At 39.2% G+C, this 15,867-nt stretch overlaps 2 long non-coding RNA genes across 10 annotated transcripts in view; both read right to left on the reverse strand.

The window, feature by feature from the left end:
* Window positions 1-15,867, reverse strand: part of LOC149267857 (uncharacterized) — a 43,747-nt gene that overhangs the window by 19,925 nt on the left and 7,955 nt on the right. The gene's annotated exons all lie outside the window — the stretch shown is intronic.
* On the reverse strand, window positions 10,347-10,745 carry LOC149267858 (uncharacterized). The gene is made up of 2 exons (XR_016271178.1): window positions 10,704-10,745; window positions 10,347-10,646 (listed from the first exon to the last, which is right to left on the reverse strand). It is a non-coding gene; the product is annotated as an uncharacterized LOC149267858 (long non-coding RNA).

A 15,867-nucleotide genomic window follows, 5' to 3' on the forward strand; every position in this document is an offset into this window, starting at 1 on the left:
TTCAGCGCTCTTCTCTCACTCTTTCATACACCTGCTTACATACATACACACATATATATATATATATATATATATGTATAAATATTGCCGCTAATTTTCATTTAAATAATTTACAGGCGCTCTCTTTAATGTGATTATTTGTTTAATTGCATTTTAATATTGCTTCCGTACATCCGTTGCTTGCTTCCGCAACAGAGTGTGGCAGGATGTGTGCGTGTGTGCATGCATGCATGTGTGTGTGTGTGTGTGTGTGAGTGTTGGCCAAGACATTAGCGCAGCGATTTGCCTAAGAAATTGACTCAATTTAAAATTTAATGCACATATTTGTATGCACCAGACTCCACTTAAGCAGCGGAGTTGCATGCGAGACAGAGAGGGATGGCGAGAGGGGCAGAGAGCGAGAGGGGCAACAGTTGGTTTACCTATCAATTAGCATTTGCCGCATCTCTTTATCTCAGCCAGGCCGACACATTTGCATGATTATGAGCGCAGTTCCGGCGAGCAGTTTACATAAGCAAATTACGCTTCGACTTTAATCAAACGCAAATCAATTTGATATCTATGTATCTATGTCTCTATGCGTCACTCAATCTCTGCCCCTCTGCATCTGCTGCTGCACCGCCATGCACTGCCATGCACTTTGCAGCTGCTCGATTGTTGGCTTGCATAATTGTCACAGTCGAACCTTAACTGTTGTTAATGAGTCGCGCGTAATGCAAATCGATGCCACACTTATTGCACACATACAGAGCATGCTAACAGTCGGATATGGGCAGTTAAAAAAAATATATTTATCTATATATATATATTTATAAATTACTCTTGCAATACATCAGCTCCATTGTTATCCAATTGGATGAAGTGCAATTTTGATGACATCGCTCTAATTTTCAAATTATAAGCATATACATATGCATAAATATATATATATATATATATATATATATATATCTGCTCAGCTTAATTCACAATAAGAATATCCATTTAAATATCATCTCAAAGAGATGTCGCTCCATCATATCATATAAGTTATGTTTGTTTGGGACTAGCTTTGACTGTCAGCGGGCAGCATTGGAAGTCGACATTTCATGTCCTTCGACGTGTCGGCATTCAAAAAGTGACAGAGATGGAGTGAAAGAGAGACGGAGAGAGAGGGGGAGTAGCGGGAGACCTTAAGTTATCTGACAATAACTACAGCAACTACATTCAACAAGTTCCTCATTCAACGAGTTCCTCAGACCCCAAAAACCCCTTTTGACCCGAACTGCAAAAAAAATGACATGTTTGAGTAGGTTTTTGGCAGTGGCAGTGCGTGTTCTTGGCTTCATATACCCTGTAATCTGAACGGTGTTTAGGCTGGGGTGGCTGATAGTGAATTCAAGTAATGAAGGAAGATTGATGTGAATGTAAATCATGAAAGATGAATGGAGGCACGGGGGAGATAGAGAATGGGATAGAAAAAGAAAACGGAATATAGAGGCAGAATAAGAGAGAATAAAAGAGAGAGAGAGAGAGAGAGAGAGAGAAAAAGAACGCTAAATAAGAGTTGTAGGAAAATGAATAGAATGAAGAAGGTGGAAGAGAGTAAGGAAAAGCGGATAAAAAATAGAGAGGGAGGAAATATACAAAATATATATGAGAAAGAGTGAGATAAACAGTCAAAAATTGAAAAAGAGCCATAACGTGTGAGAGGCAGAGAGCTATCTCTCTCTGAGAGAAATAAACAGAGAACAAGAACGAGAAGAAGAATGAGACACACTGAGAGAGTGAGAGACGGAGAGGATTAAATGCAGACAGAGACAAAAGGCAAATAGAGGAAACATGCTAAGGCTGATCAGCAGTACATAGAGTCCAGGGTATTCAACCGTTCATACTCAACATTTATTTTCTTAAATTTGATCTGTGCTCAGGCGTTTTAAAGATCGATTCGACTCGATTTCGATTGGATGCGTTGCGATTCGATTTGGATCGAATCGATTTAGCTTTTTGTTTTGATACGTTTCGTTTTTAATTTCATTTGTGCATTGTGCGTGCGAGTGTGTGTGTGTGAGTGAGTGTGTGTTTTGTATTTCTGTAGCTTTTGTGGCTTATTTAGCAAACAATAAAGCAATAAATCAATCAATTATCAGTTAAACGCTCGCAAGCAGACAGCGGCTGGCTCTGAAAATGCAATATGAAAGCCTTTTTGGGCGGCTTCAGCTCTTTATGGAGCGAGCACACACACACACACACAAAGAGAGAGAAAGAGAGAGAGAGCGAGAGAGTGAAAGAGAGAGAGAGATGTATGATAATTTGTCAGTGTGCCATCAGTAGAGATACAAAACAAACAAGTATCTGCGAGATACACATACATATATACGTATATATATATACATGAATGTATACATATATATAAATGCAATGCGTTGACTGTTTTTGGATTAATGCCAAAAGGCGCACTGGCGCCTAAGTAGGTCAGAGCTCCTCCACAGGCACCGCCGCAGCCGCAGCCGCAGCCGCAGCCAACAATAGCTGCCAATTTGGGCGCACAAATTCCTGGGCTGACGCTGACAGGCGAACAGGCGAGCTCGAGACTCATGCGACTGCGACGCATGCCAATTAGCCGGGCCCGGCTACCAACTTGGCCCAGACGCTTGCCGCAACGCCTGCTGGTATGCAACAGTGCGGCCAAATGTGTAGGCGGCCACGCCTCCATGCCGCAACGTCAGCGATCGCGCCCCCAGCCGAGGCCATTGTCTCCCATAAGCCAATTAGAGACAATGGATACAATAGAGACAATCTGTGCAAATGGGTTCTATGCATATTTATTTGTGTGCAAGATTAGGCTACTATAGAGATACCTTCTAGATCTTTGCGAATTCATAGATAATCCAGATGAATTTACAGTTGTCTTCTTTCTTTCAGTTCTAAGCATTTCAATTTTGATATCAATCGATCTATGCATATTTATAAATATTTGGCTTTTTGATTTGGCGCTGATTGTTTTTATTGCGAGATCTGTGTTGCGAGATCATGTTGAGTTAGTTTTTTTTTTATTTCATTCTGTTTCTTATGGAAATTTAAATATGAATTTAAGGTACTTTAAATGAAAGCATGCTGATATAATTATTTCATATTTTAGCAGTAAGACCTATCCAGCGTGTCGCTTACATTCATTAAAAACTAGGTTTATAGCCATAAAGAATGCCGATGATCTGTAAACTGGAGTGGATAACCATGAAGAGCTCTATCAAGTGACAATGGGATGTTTTGAAATGTTTATATGCTAATAGCTAGACAGAATGAATCTGTAATGAATATACAAATCAGAGTCAATTTGAATGGGATTAACTTATTAATTAACTCATATTTACAGCCAAAATGATATAAGACAAGTAAGAGAAGTAGTCTAGTCGGGACTGTTTGAGAAATTTATGATCCCAGCCCTGTAAGGAGCTGATTTTTCAAGCAGCATTTACTGACATGAGCACCGATATACTATCGGTTTTAAATGATCGATATTATACCAAAAAACAGTTTTATCTTATTTTGGGTAGACTGTAGAACTCTTTAGCTCTACCTCTAGATCTATAGGATATTTAGTGTTTTCTAATTTATAGATAATTACACTATATAGATATATCTACTGTATATATATTTATTGTGTTGTCAGATTTATGTTCCAACAATTCTAACCCTTAGCACTTAAAAGAAAAAACAAAATAAGTTTTCGCCTTAGACGAAAATTGTCTTGCAAAAGATAATATAATTTTTACGATTTGATGTATTTTATATGATTTTGTTTATTATTTAATAAATAAATTTAAATTAAAAAAAATAAATTTAAATTCGTTCTTAATAATAAAAAAAATACAAGTAAAATGAAAATATGTGTTATCTATAAAAAGAAAAAAACTATGAACATCATTTTCAATATTAGAACACAAGCAAAAACTCTCTGAAAGTCACATAAGAACAATAAAGTGACCATGGAGCATGCCAAATGGCTCGAGCTATGGCTAGTATTACGATATGGCCGGATAACTGTAATCAGTGAACTCAATGAGCTGATTTCAGCGCTAGCTAATCAGTGACTGCCAGCCAGATTTGTTGTAATCAGAGGGTGAGAAAAGGAGAGAGGGAGGCAGAGGGACAGATATAAGTTTTGACCTACGGCCAGTTTCACAGCTCCGATGTGCGAAAAGATTTATATAACGGCTTTCGATAGTTGTGTCAGTCGAACTGATAGGGGTCACAGGGGGGCGAAGTTTTCGACAGGGGTCACCAGTCAACAACAAAAAATAGAGGTGTCCATGGCAAAACACACATCATCAGAGCTAAACCCCCAAGGGCCTGTCCCAAAGGGGCAATAATTGCTTGCAAGAAACAAAATATTTACCAGAGCTTTAACTAATGAACTGTTAATTTGAGCAAGTCAAGCCAGAGCGAGAGAGTCAGAGACAGCAGGAGAGAGTGAGAGGGAGACACAGCTAGATAGGTGGCATAGGAAAATGCTGAAAACTTAATTGTGTTTAATGGTCACAGGTTTTTTGTGGAATGCAAACCCATTTTTTTGCCACAGGTTTCGCAGTTGCTTTTTTCTACCATTTTTTTTAGCACTTGATTATGCAAAGTCTTAATTTGGCTAAAACAAAGCGCTGGCTGATCGCTTGGCACTTGAGCCACACTTTAATTGATTTACACAAGCCAAGAAAACAAAATAAAAAGTGAGCCAAGCACTACAAAGTAAAGTTGACGCTATATTTTATGAGTTGGAAATACTCTGACGGTCAGAAAATAGAAAAAGAATCTATATGATCTACGTGATCTATATGATCTTCATGATCTATATGATTTATATGATCTATGTGATCCATTTTATCTATGCTATCTATATGATCTATATGATCTATGTGATCCATATGATCTATGTTATGTATATGATCTATATGATCTATACGATCTATATGAACCATATGATCTATGTGATCTATATGATCTATATGATCTGTATGATCTATATGATTTATATGATCTATATGATCTATGTGATCCATATGATCTATGTTATCTATATGATCTATATGATCTATATGATCTGTATGATCTATATGATTCATATGATCTATATGATCTATGTGATCCATATGATCTATGTTATCTATATGATCTATATGAATATGTGATCCATATAATCTATATGACCTATGCGATCTATGTGATCTATGTGATCTATATGATCTATATGATCTATATGATCTATATGATCTATATGATCTATATGATCTATATGATCTATATGATCTATATGATCTATATGATCTATATGATCTATATGATCTATATGATCTATATGATCTATATGATCTATATGATCTATATGAACTATGTGATCTATGTGATCTCTATTATCTTTAGGCACATACATAGATGATTTATACGAAAAAGAGTAGGAATGATGATCTATATGATATATGAGTAGGAATGGAATTCGTTTAGATTTTCTATACTAAAAATGAACTTTATATATAAGATCTTTAAAATATAATTTTAATTCACGGCAACTCTCAGCCTTTATAAGCAGGTGTAGCTTACATTAACTAACATTACATGCACAAATACCTGACCATTTCGGTACACCCCACTTTTAGGGTATTGGCCAAATTGTACAAATCGTATCGGGCCTGGGGACACGCGAGCTGCTCGCGCCAAATATTTGAGGAGCAACATTTGTGAGGCTGGCTTTCTATGAAATCGGCGCTATGAATTATGATCTTTTGCGAGTTGACTTAATATGAAATGGAATACGAAACACAAGCATATATATGTATGTGCATAAATACATATATAAATATATATTTATATATACATATTCAATAATTGCGATTGCCGTTGGGACAATCGCTGGTGCTGCACCGCTCTAATGGCATTTTAATAATAGATTACGATGATGGCGACGACAGCCCCGGCAGAGAGTCCAACCGATGATGGGCCGATGAGTGCCCCAAGACAAACACGAAACTGAAAATGTGAAAAAAATGAGAGATACATACATACAGTAGATGCACGTATATACATGCAAAATTCTTTTGCTCGTGTGACAGTTGACAGTTAGAAAGCAAAGTCTGAGAATCTGAGGAACTCGCATTATTTGCATAATTAAACTCTAATACAAATTGGTAAAAGAAAAAAGAATATAGATACAAAAAACCGAAGCTGCAGCAGCAGAGACAATCTCTGAGAACTTTGCTGGCTAATCATGCGCATGATCTGCAGCAGCCGGACGGGCGCGGTGCGGTTCCCTGATGATGCTTGGGAGTCTGCGCAGTCTCTCACACTTGACTGCATCAAAATGCGATGCAGAAGATGAAGCTAAAGACGGACAGAAGGAGAGAGAGAGAGGGAAAGAGACGGCAGCGGCCTCACGCGATGCTAAAAGGCACGCAATCTATAATACAGTTGTCGTTAGCTAAAGCGAACTCTCTGAAAGATATTCTGAAAAACATTTAAGAAAAATTTGTTTTTAAATTTTTTTTTTATTAATTTAGATAAATTATTGAAATTGTTTTCTATAAAAAATATGACTGTGCTAAAAATACCCTGTTTATCAAGCCTTATAGAGCATATTGGTTTAATATTTATTATAAGCGTGGCTTCTGTACTTATAAAACTCAACTTATACATAGAAGGCCCTCTTATACAGATTACACAGATCTCTTATGCCAATTGTTTGAGGGTGACTTATATCATTTTGGTGATAGTATAAGAGTGACTTATACAAATTCTTACCGTGCTTGTATAAGAGTGATAGCTAGACTTACATACCTAAAATTCTAATAAAAAGCAGTCACTCTTATATGTACAATCTGCATAAGATATTGCATAAGTTGTTCCTGTAGAAGAGTGACTTATATACTTACAAACCCGAACTTATAAAAAAAAATCACTCTTATACAATATGTATCTTGACTTCTATGTACAACTTTAAGTTTACGAGCAGAAATCTAAAAGTCTCCTCCGGCTAAACTTATAGATATAAGTCACTCTTATATAGATTGTATAAGAGTAACTTGTACAGATTAGACATACTAAGAGTTCAGCTTGATAGTAATATAGATAGTATGAGAGTAACTTTTACAGATCACATAGAGTGACTTCCATCTATAAAAAGATTTCTACTATAGGCCAAAATTACAAATAGAAGTCACTCTTATACTGCTTGTACAATCACAGATCAGCTACTGCACATAGCTCTGTGGCAGTACAGTAAAACTTCGTGTCGCGCATTTGTCTCGTGTTTGTTCATATGCCACACACACACTCATTCACACACACACACACGCGCGTATACAGTGCTGCAGTCTATGCGGACTTTGTATGCTGGCCAAATGGCACAATAAATTCCCATGACAACTAATTTAGCTGGTCTCCAAAAGAGATAGAGCGAGCGAGAGCAACCGAGTGAGTGGAGAAAGAGAGAGGGAGAGAGCATACGATCGGAACTCTTGCAATGCGTTGTTGTCTCTCATCTTTGCCGCCGCAGCATTTTTATTGACTTTGGCTTTGGCATTGACTTTGAATTCGTTGCAGTTAGCTGGCAGCATCTATTGTTTTTAATGATTGTCTCCATGGAGCGGCGGCTGCATAAATGCCTGGCATTAAGTATACGCCAGCGAGTGTCAAAGCGAACCACAGTGCACGCCCACTAAATGGCCAAGGCGCAAAGTACAATTATTACAGTTGGCGGTGTGGGCGTGGCTGCGAGAAGCCAATGCAGAAGCAGAAGCAGAAGCCGAAGCAGAGGCACAAGCACAAGTTGTTGCCTGCCAGCCAGGCTGCCAGGTTGCCAGATTGCCAGCCTGGTTGACACTGAGGCGCGCATGTTGCTGCCACACGTCGACATCGGAGCCTCAGTTGCCAGAGCTCGAGTGTCGGACAGCCTCTGGCTATATAATTTAACACCCACGCTCTGTACTCGGAGCTTGTGGCATGACCTAGAAAAGCGTTTATTAGCAGTTGTCTATCCTCCGGCACAATTCTGCCTCGCACACACACACACACACATATATTCGGTGTTCTGCAATTTGTTTATCGATATTTCGATAGACCGATAAATCGCTGCATATCATAAAGCGCAACGTTTTATGGCCGCCTTGTCAGCCAGTTGTCAGGCATTGTAAAGTTGCATAACTGCAGTTTAGAGCACGCGACATTTTGTCGCAAGTTTACGGTCACTGGCCCATGTGGCTGCCACATGTGGCAAGCGTCGCTCGCTACGAAACTGGAGATGTGCACGAATGCGATAAGACGCTGAATTATGATTGGATGTCGCTCATATGCTATGCCCATAAGCGAGAGGTGCCACGGGTGCAACGGCTGGCACGGGTGGCACGGGTGGCACGGTTGGGGCGGTTGGGGCGGTCGTGGCTGCTGTCTGCCAGGGGGAGTGGCTGCAGAGCCTTGACAGCACTGTTGAATGGACTCCAGACCTCAGCACGGCACGTACAATGCGGCTCACAATGCAACAGCAGCAGCAACAACAACAACAACAATTAATTGCCTTAGACTTGCAGTTGAGTCGGGGCACAATTTGCCAATTGATCAATTGGAAGAGGCCAAATGCAGACACAGAGAGAGAGGGAGAGAGAGTAGAGGCACAGTTAGCAAGTTGAGACAAATAAAGTGTGGCATGAACAGCTAAAACTAGCAATTGAACTGCAAAAGTTTCGCTTAGATTTGCCTATGCAAAATTCAATTTGTGAGAGTTTATAGAGGCAAAAGAGTCCATAAACACTTCTTTGCCTAAACATATATCATTTAAGTAAGACTATGATGTATATGTATGTTCGATGCAGCTGAAACTGCTCAGTCTCAAGAACTCTTATCAATTATTTGATAGAAAATTGTTTCCTATCTAACAACCCAAGATGAAACCTTGAACCTCAATACACCTATATCAGATTTATAATGTATATATACATATTTAAAATATATAATATGTATTAACATATATTTCAAGTCTCTAGCTTTTTTGGCGTAAGAGATCATTGAGGACATATCGGACGAATAGACGCTAAGACACTCAGACAGAATGTCTATAACAACTCAGTTCATCGATCTTATCAAGGATACTTATAAAGCATGGAGCCTGTCACCTTTGCTTTTCCATATTACATATTTACACATTTATAGTTTTAAGTTATCAAAAATAATTCTCTTTGGACTCGCTCCGTCTACATCTAAAACCAAATCTTGAACAATATATTTAATATACAAAACTAACTAAAATATTTAATATACAAAAGCTAGTATTCAAATGAGTTTTAAATTTATAAATATTCAGACAACTCTATATATATTTTGTACTCAACATATTCCACATATATCCACCAGATATGATCTAATCAGTTTAGAGCGCTTAGCTATATGCAGAAATAATTTTCTTTAGCCAATGGTTTCTAATGGTAATTAAGCCAATTTCCGCTACAGTTAAAGCATTGACTTTTTTTCGTGTGAACCATAAAAGGCCCTAATATAGCTAAGCTGAACTACTTGAAGGGGTCCACACATCATCCATATGGCTAAGAATATATTGCTCGAGCAGAAAAATATATTATCTAAATACTCTTTTGCTGCCTCTTCCTCTTCTTCTTCTTCTTGTTTGTTGGTTTTATTGACTGCGCACACTCGCTGCGCATATTCAGTTGTAATTGTTGTTGTTGTTACTGTTGCTGTTGTTGTTGTTGTTTATCAGGAACATTTTGGACGCTTGGCTGCATTTTCATCATTTTCTTAATCAGTCAAAACAAAGGAATACAAAAAAGTTTTATACACATAAAAAGATATTTATATATACATATATGGAAAAGAGGCAGAAAAGTGAGGCAGCTGCGGTGGCATATGAGGAACTAAGTAAAGCAAACCACATCAGACTTAACTCGAGTAATTATTATTAAGCCTGCACTGGGGAGCAGAGAGAGCTCAGAGCAGGGCAGAGGCAGCAAGTTTCAGTTGGGTAATTAAGTCAGCTAGCATGGCAAGTGCGCGATTCTAGGGCCGTACCTCCACTCGCCCCCTCACTCCGCACACTGTCTCGACACTCTGCACTTGCTCCTCTGCTGCGAGCACCCACAAGCTGTGCATCCAAATCCAAAATAATAAAAATAAAATTATATAACTTTTGCAGCAGTCGTTGAGCTAAAAGAACAATTTGATTTTCTTGAAGCACTTATTTTTGCATACCCTGTAGACATGAGAAAATGTTTGCAAATATTTGTATATTTGCAATTTGGATGCAAATAGTATCCATGTATTTTAATGGATATTTCAAATATATTTCTATATAGTGAAAATGTGCTAAGCTCTAATTTTCGTATACAAATTTGACGGCATATTTATTTTTGCATTAAAATCGATATATATCGATTTAAATGATATAAACCATAAAGTATGTTAAATGTACACATCGTTCAAATTTAATTTTAGACATTTCTTAGAAACACTTGCTGCTGCATTTTTCTGCTTAATCTGCTTAACGATTTTTATCGATAACGCATCACATTCCATGCGACACATCTTTTATTGTAAGGTATCTATTATTTGAGTCCGTCTTCCGCTCATTTCGCATGGTGTTTTTTGCCTGTTGTTGCTTTTTATGATTTATGATGCTTGAAAGATAAATTTCCTAAAGCGCTTGTTAACTGCGGTTGTCAATAGTCGCTCACCAAATGGGCTCTAACTACTGCTGCCCCCCTCCTCCACCTCCACCTCCTCCTCCTCCAGCTCAGCTGCAGAGCCTCCTCTCTCTTCAGCTGATAATGATGATAGTGTCAATGCTCTGTAGCGGTCTATCTGCCGCTGCCGCTGTTGCTGCTGCTGCCGCTGCTGCTGCTGCTGTCGACTGCCTCTACATGTTGAGCATGTTCTATGTAGTTAATTCCATGGCCCCTCTCGGCCTCTGCTTGGCATATTACGCATACGCTCTATGGCCGTGGCGCATATCATAAGCCATTTGCAGTGGCATCCACCAATCGCAAAGCCCAAATACCCCAGTCAAAATCCCAATCCCAATCCCAATCCCGAACCCACTCCCAAACCCATTCGCAATCGCAGTCGATAGTCGATAGTCGTGCCTCTTGTATTTGTTGCATCTTTCATCTTGCCGCCTGCGCATAAATCAATACAAATGCAGCCGCAGAGCCAGCAGCGGAGGCAGCAGCGTCGACGTCGCGACGTCGGTGTTGGCGTTGGCATTGCGACAATCGCTACTGCGACGGCGAACTTAGCATTCTTGATGATGCTGCAGCGGCAGATGAAGCTAGGCCTCTCGCGTTCTCCTTTCGCCCATTGGCAACAAATTAAATTTGCTGCATCAATGCTTGTGCCACAATCGGTTGCACAATGCGCACATTGCGGCCTTCAACTTGGCAAATGCACAAATTTGTTAATCAAATTGAAGGGACAGAGTGAGAGGAAGAGATAGAGAAAGAGAGTGGAGGAGGAGAAAAGTTGGAGGTAAGAGAGAAATTAAAAGAGAGAGAGAATTGTAGAGCGAAATAGAGAGAGAAAGAGAGAGAGAGAAAGAAAAAAGGATATAGGGGAGATTTGAAGATAGAGACGAAGGGATAAAAAGTGAGAAAGAGAGAGAAAAAGTACAGAGGGAAAGAGGGCCAGTGAAACAGAGGGAAAGACGGCTAGAAAAGTAGAACAAAAGAGACAGAGACAAAACAGTCAAATCTAGAGAGAAATAGAGAAAGACAGTAAGAGAAAACAATGAAAAGAAGATAAGAGAATATAATATGGAGGGAAATATTGCGAATATGGGGAGAAAAAGAGTGAGAGCACTATAGGTAAAGTTGAAGGAAGTTGGTAAGAGGAAGACAGATAGGAGGGGAATACAGATAGAATAGTTAGGTAACAGAGACGAAAAGAGAAAGAGAGGAAGGTTAACAGGGAAGTATATGCTCTATCTAGGATTTTGGGAGAATTGAAAAATCAAGTAAATCTAATGACTCCTTCAGAGATGGCAGAGATGAAGCCATACCAATTATGATGTCATATATGCCATAAAATTTGCCAGAAATCTCTAATGTGGTAGAAATTGCTTTCGCTGCTAGGTCGCCCGTGGCACGTTTAGTGCACCTGTGCCCCATTTGACCCGACTGGGACACCATTTAGTGTCTAGAGTGGCACTCTGGCAAGGGCCTCAAGTTGTTTTCTTTAATTTAATTATCACTTTCAGCTCGGGCAGATAACGATCGTAGGATTGAAATAAATGTCAACAAGTGTCCAGTTAGGGGTTTTGTCTGGATGGCGGCGCATACTTTTCACACGCACTGTACGCCACCGTAAGCAGCCGGCAGAAGATATGAAATGATATCAGCGATCAAAAATCAATTGGAAAACACGATGTGACAGCGCCTAATGGCAGGAAATTCAAATGAATTTCATTAGCAGCAACTTGAAGACGAAAGCAGAAGCAGACGGTATGAATTTCTGTTTCTTTTTTGGGGGGGATTTCATAAATTTTCATTAAACAACAGAAACGAAACAAAACGAAAATCAAATGCGAAAAAAACAAAAAAATTTAATTGCAAAACCTATTGAAATCGAGACAAAATTTAAATAATTAGCTGGAAATTACAGAATTGAGTGGAGATGATGGTATGAGCTGCAGGTGTTGCCATTGTGTCTATGTGTGTGTGTGTGTGTGTGTGTGTTAGAGTTCTTCTCTTGGCACTTTTCATGTTCGCTTTGTGTGGAGCATTCGTGCTACCGTTAGAAACAATAGAAGTGTAGAGAACAAAATGCTCAACGAACTCATCAGCGGCGTCAACGGCTCAGTCGCCGTCGCTTTTGAAAAACATTAATTAAATTAATTAACCAACTCGTGCCAAGAATTTCAAAGCAACAACAACAACAACAGCAGCCACAACTACAACTACAACGGCCATGCACGCCAAAAATAGAAGAGGAGCAAAGAAATGCTTGAAAACGCATAATTAATGCGCTCAGCGCCCAGAACCAGATTAAAAGTGCGACTGCGACTGCGACTGCGACTGCGGCTGCGGCTACGTCTGGGGGCCCCCGACTCGGTAGAAGAAGGTCTATAGTCTATATAGTAGATACCCACCCCAAATGGCTATTGCAATGTTGCTGTTGCTGCTGCTGTTGTTGTTGTTACTGGCCAGTCGGCTAATCAGTTAGTTAGTCAGGCATATAGGCGCGCTGTGCACTTGGTAGAGCATTTTTCCGACTCGCACTCGTTGCATATCATAATTCAACTGTGGATGCCAGGCCAGCGGCTATTCGGCTGATTCGGTAGCATAGATAGAGCATTTCAGTTATTTATGAGCCTGCTGCGGTTCGCAGTTGAAGAAGAAAGCAAAGAGCAACAGCAACAGCAACAGCAATAGCAACCGGCAGGCTTTCCAACTTGAGAAGAAGCCGCATGCAACAGGTGGCAGCAGCAGCTGAGATTTGTTGTTGTTGTTGCTTTTTCTTCTTCTTTTTGTCAGGCTGCTAAAACTAAACCGAATTTAAAAAGTGGTCTCGGCCCGTTTCCGTAATGCCTCAAACTGGTTGAAAATGCATTAGTTTTTCTTCATTTCATATTGATAGAGCTTACATTGCAAGTTCGTTGCCTAAGTCTTTCGTTTTTGATATGGCTTTAGATTGTGCCAGGCGTCTATCGCTAATTAATATTTGCATTTTTTTTTTTTTTTTTTTAATTTCTAGAATTCAAATTCATGGCCCAAGTGTTTCGATTTTCCGATGAATTTATGGCGTGATAGCCTGATATCAGTTTTCTTTATTTATACACATATAAATACTCTAATTTAGCGTTTTAGTAACTCAAATGCGCTGCCTAAGCTTTTCATTTTACGTTGCTCTGATATGGATAGTTTTGTAGATATTTTTCTAAAGAGCTCCCTCTTTTAAATTTACTCATTCGTAGTTCAAGTTCGTTGCCTAACTGATTCGTGTTTGAGTTGAATCTCTTTTTGAAACTGTATAATTAATTATTTCCTTATCTATATGTGCTGCTCCATTATGTTGTCTCTTTCTCTGCCCCAAACTTTCTCATTGTAGCTGTTTGCATATTTGTTCTGGGGCCTTCCATCTCTCTCTCTCATGTCTTTTTTAGCATCTCTCTTTCACTCTTTTTAATTATGTCTCTCTCTCTCTCTCTCTCTCTCTCTCTCTCTCTCTCTCTGTCTCTCCCTCTATCTTTCTCTAACTTTTCAAATTTCCCTCTCTCGCTCTCTTACTTTTTTCAATCTCTCTGTGTCTATCTTTTTTCCTCATTTCTATCTTCTCCTTATTTCTCGCCTTCTTTCTCTTGCCTTCTATCACTCCCTTTCTTCCTTCTCACCCTCTCCTTCTATTGATATTTATTACCCTCTCTCTCCCCCTTTTACTCATAATCTTTCTCACTGCAATTCTCACTATCTTCCTTTTTCTCCCTATCTCTTTCTCACTATATTTTTCACTATAATTCTCACAATCTACCTCTTTCTCTCTCTATCACTATCTCTTCCTCTATCTCTATTCTATATCGCTCTCACTGCTTATTTTTCTCCCCCTAGCCTGTTCTTCCTATCAAGTTTGTTGCCTAAGTCTTTTGTTCTGAAGCTGCTTCAGAGGCTAACTGCAGCTCATTTTTTATCTCCATTCACCCCATCTCAAAGTACTTCTCAAACAAAACACAGCTTGACAATTTTGACTCTCAACGCAAACATCGATTTCATATATAAATTCTTACCCAAATACATTTGTGTATTGAATGCAATATTTTCTAACTGTTATTCTGTGGCGTAAATCTGACCCTGCTCGGTCATCCTTTGTTTCCACCATACGCTCGGTCTGACCAACTTTTAGCGCTCAAGCTCGATGTGAAGCTGTCTACCCGGGGCGCTGAGCGATCAGAGCTCAGCTGCAGATGAACACGTGCCACAGACAGGCAACAAATCAATCGGATGCCGCAGCACAAAGGGCCGCAGCGACGCTGTGTTAACAAACAATCAAACTACAACAACAATAGAAGCAACACCAACACCACTAACAACAACAACAACAACAACAACAACAACAACAACAACAATAATAATAATAGCAGAGGCAACAAATATTAGAAGTGTGAATTTGATATAAAGTGGCGCTTAATTGCGAGCGATTAATGAGGCAAGAATTTCAACAAACACTGAAAAATCCCCCTGGAGCATCGAGTGTCATGTCCCATGTGTCAAATATCAGATGTCAAATGTCAAAGCAATGGCAAAAGTTTAACGGTGCTTTCAGCAGTTTCGCCGTATCAATCAACAAAAGTTTTTGCCGCCGGCTGAAAGCAACGAACTGCGCGACGTCAAAACGCGGAAGGTCGACTCGAAATGCTTAGGGCAAGCGACTAGAAGATACCCTAAAACTAATTATACCTTCTGCTAAATAGTGAACGAAATTACTCAGAGCTTTGTTGGATGTTGAACTTTATTTGCATATGCAAAAGGCCGTATACCAAAATATCAACAGATCCTGAGATACGAATAGGTTAGCTAGGGCCAAAGCATTTTATACTCACTGATGAATATCTGATGAAAAATTGTCAAAATGTTAATTTGCTCTTAATTGAAATCACAGTTGCTATAGTCAAGTGCATCTTATTCAAGAAAACAATTGTAACGAATTTCATAGTTCTAGCTTATATAGATCCCAAGTTCAGAAAGGACATATTTATAGAAGGATGTTGCTCATGATTTTCATTGCTATTGCCCTTTATATATCTTGTATACGAGAGCCACCATACTCAATTGTATAGCTCTAGCTATCATAGATCCCAAGTTCGGAAAGGTCACATTTAAATTCGGATTCTGATTCCAAGTTCGGATATCA

This window comes from Drosophila arizonae, chromosome X (assembly GCF_054131065.1).
Source record: "Drosophila arizonae isolate 15081-1271.41 chromosome X, UAZ_ARI_1.0, whole genome shotgun sequence".
NCBI classification, from domain to species: Eukaryota; Metazoa; Arthropoda; class Insecta; order Diptera; family Drosophilidae; genus Drosophila; species Drosophila arizonae.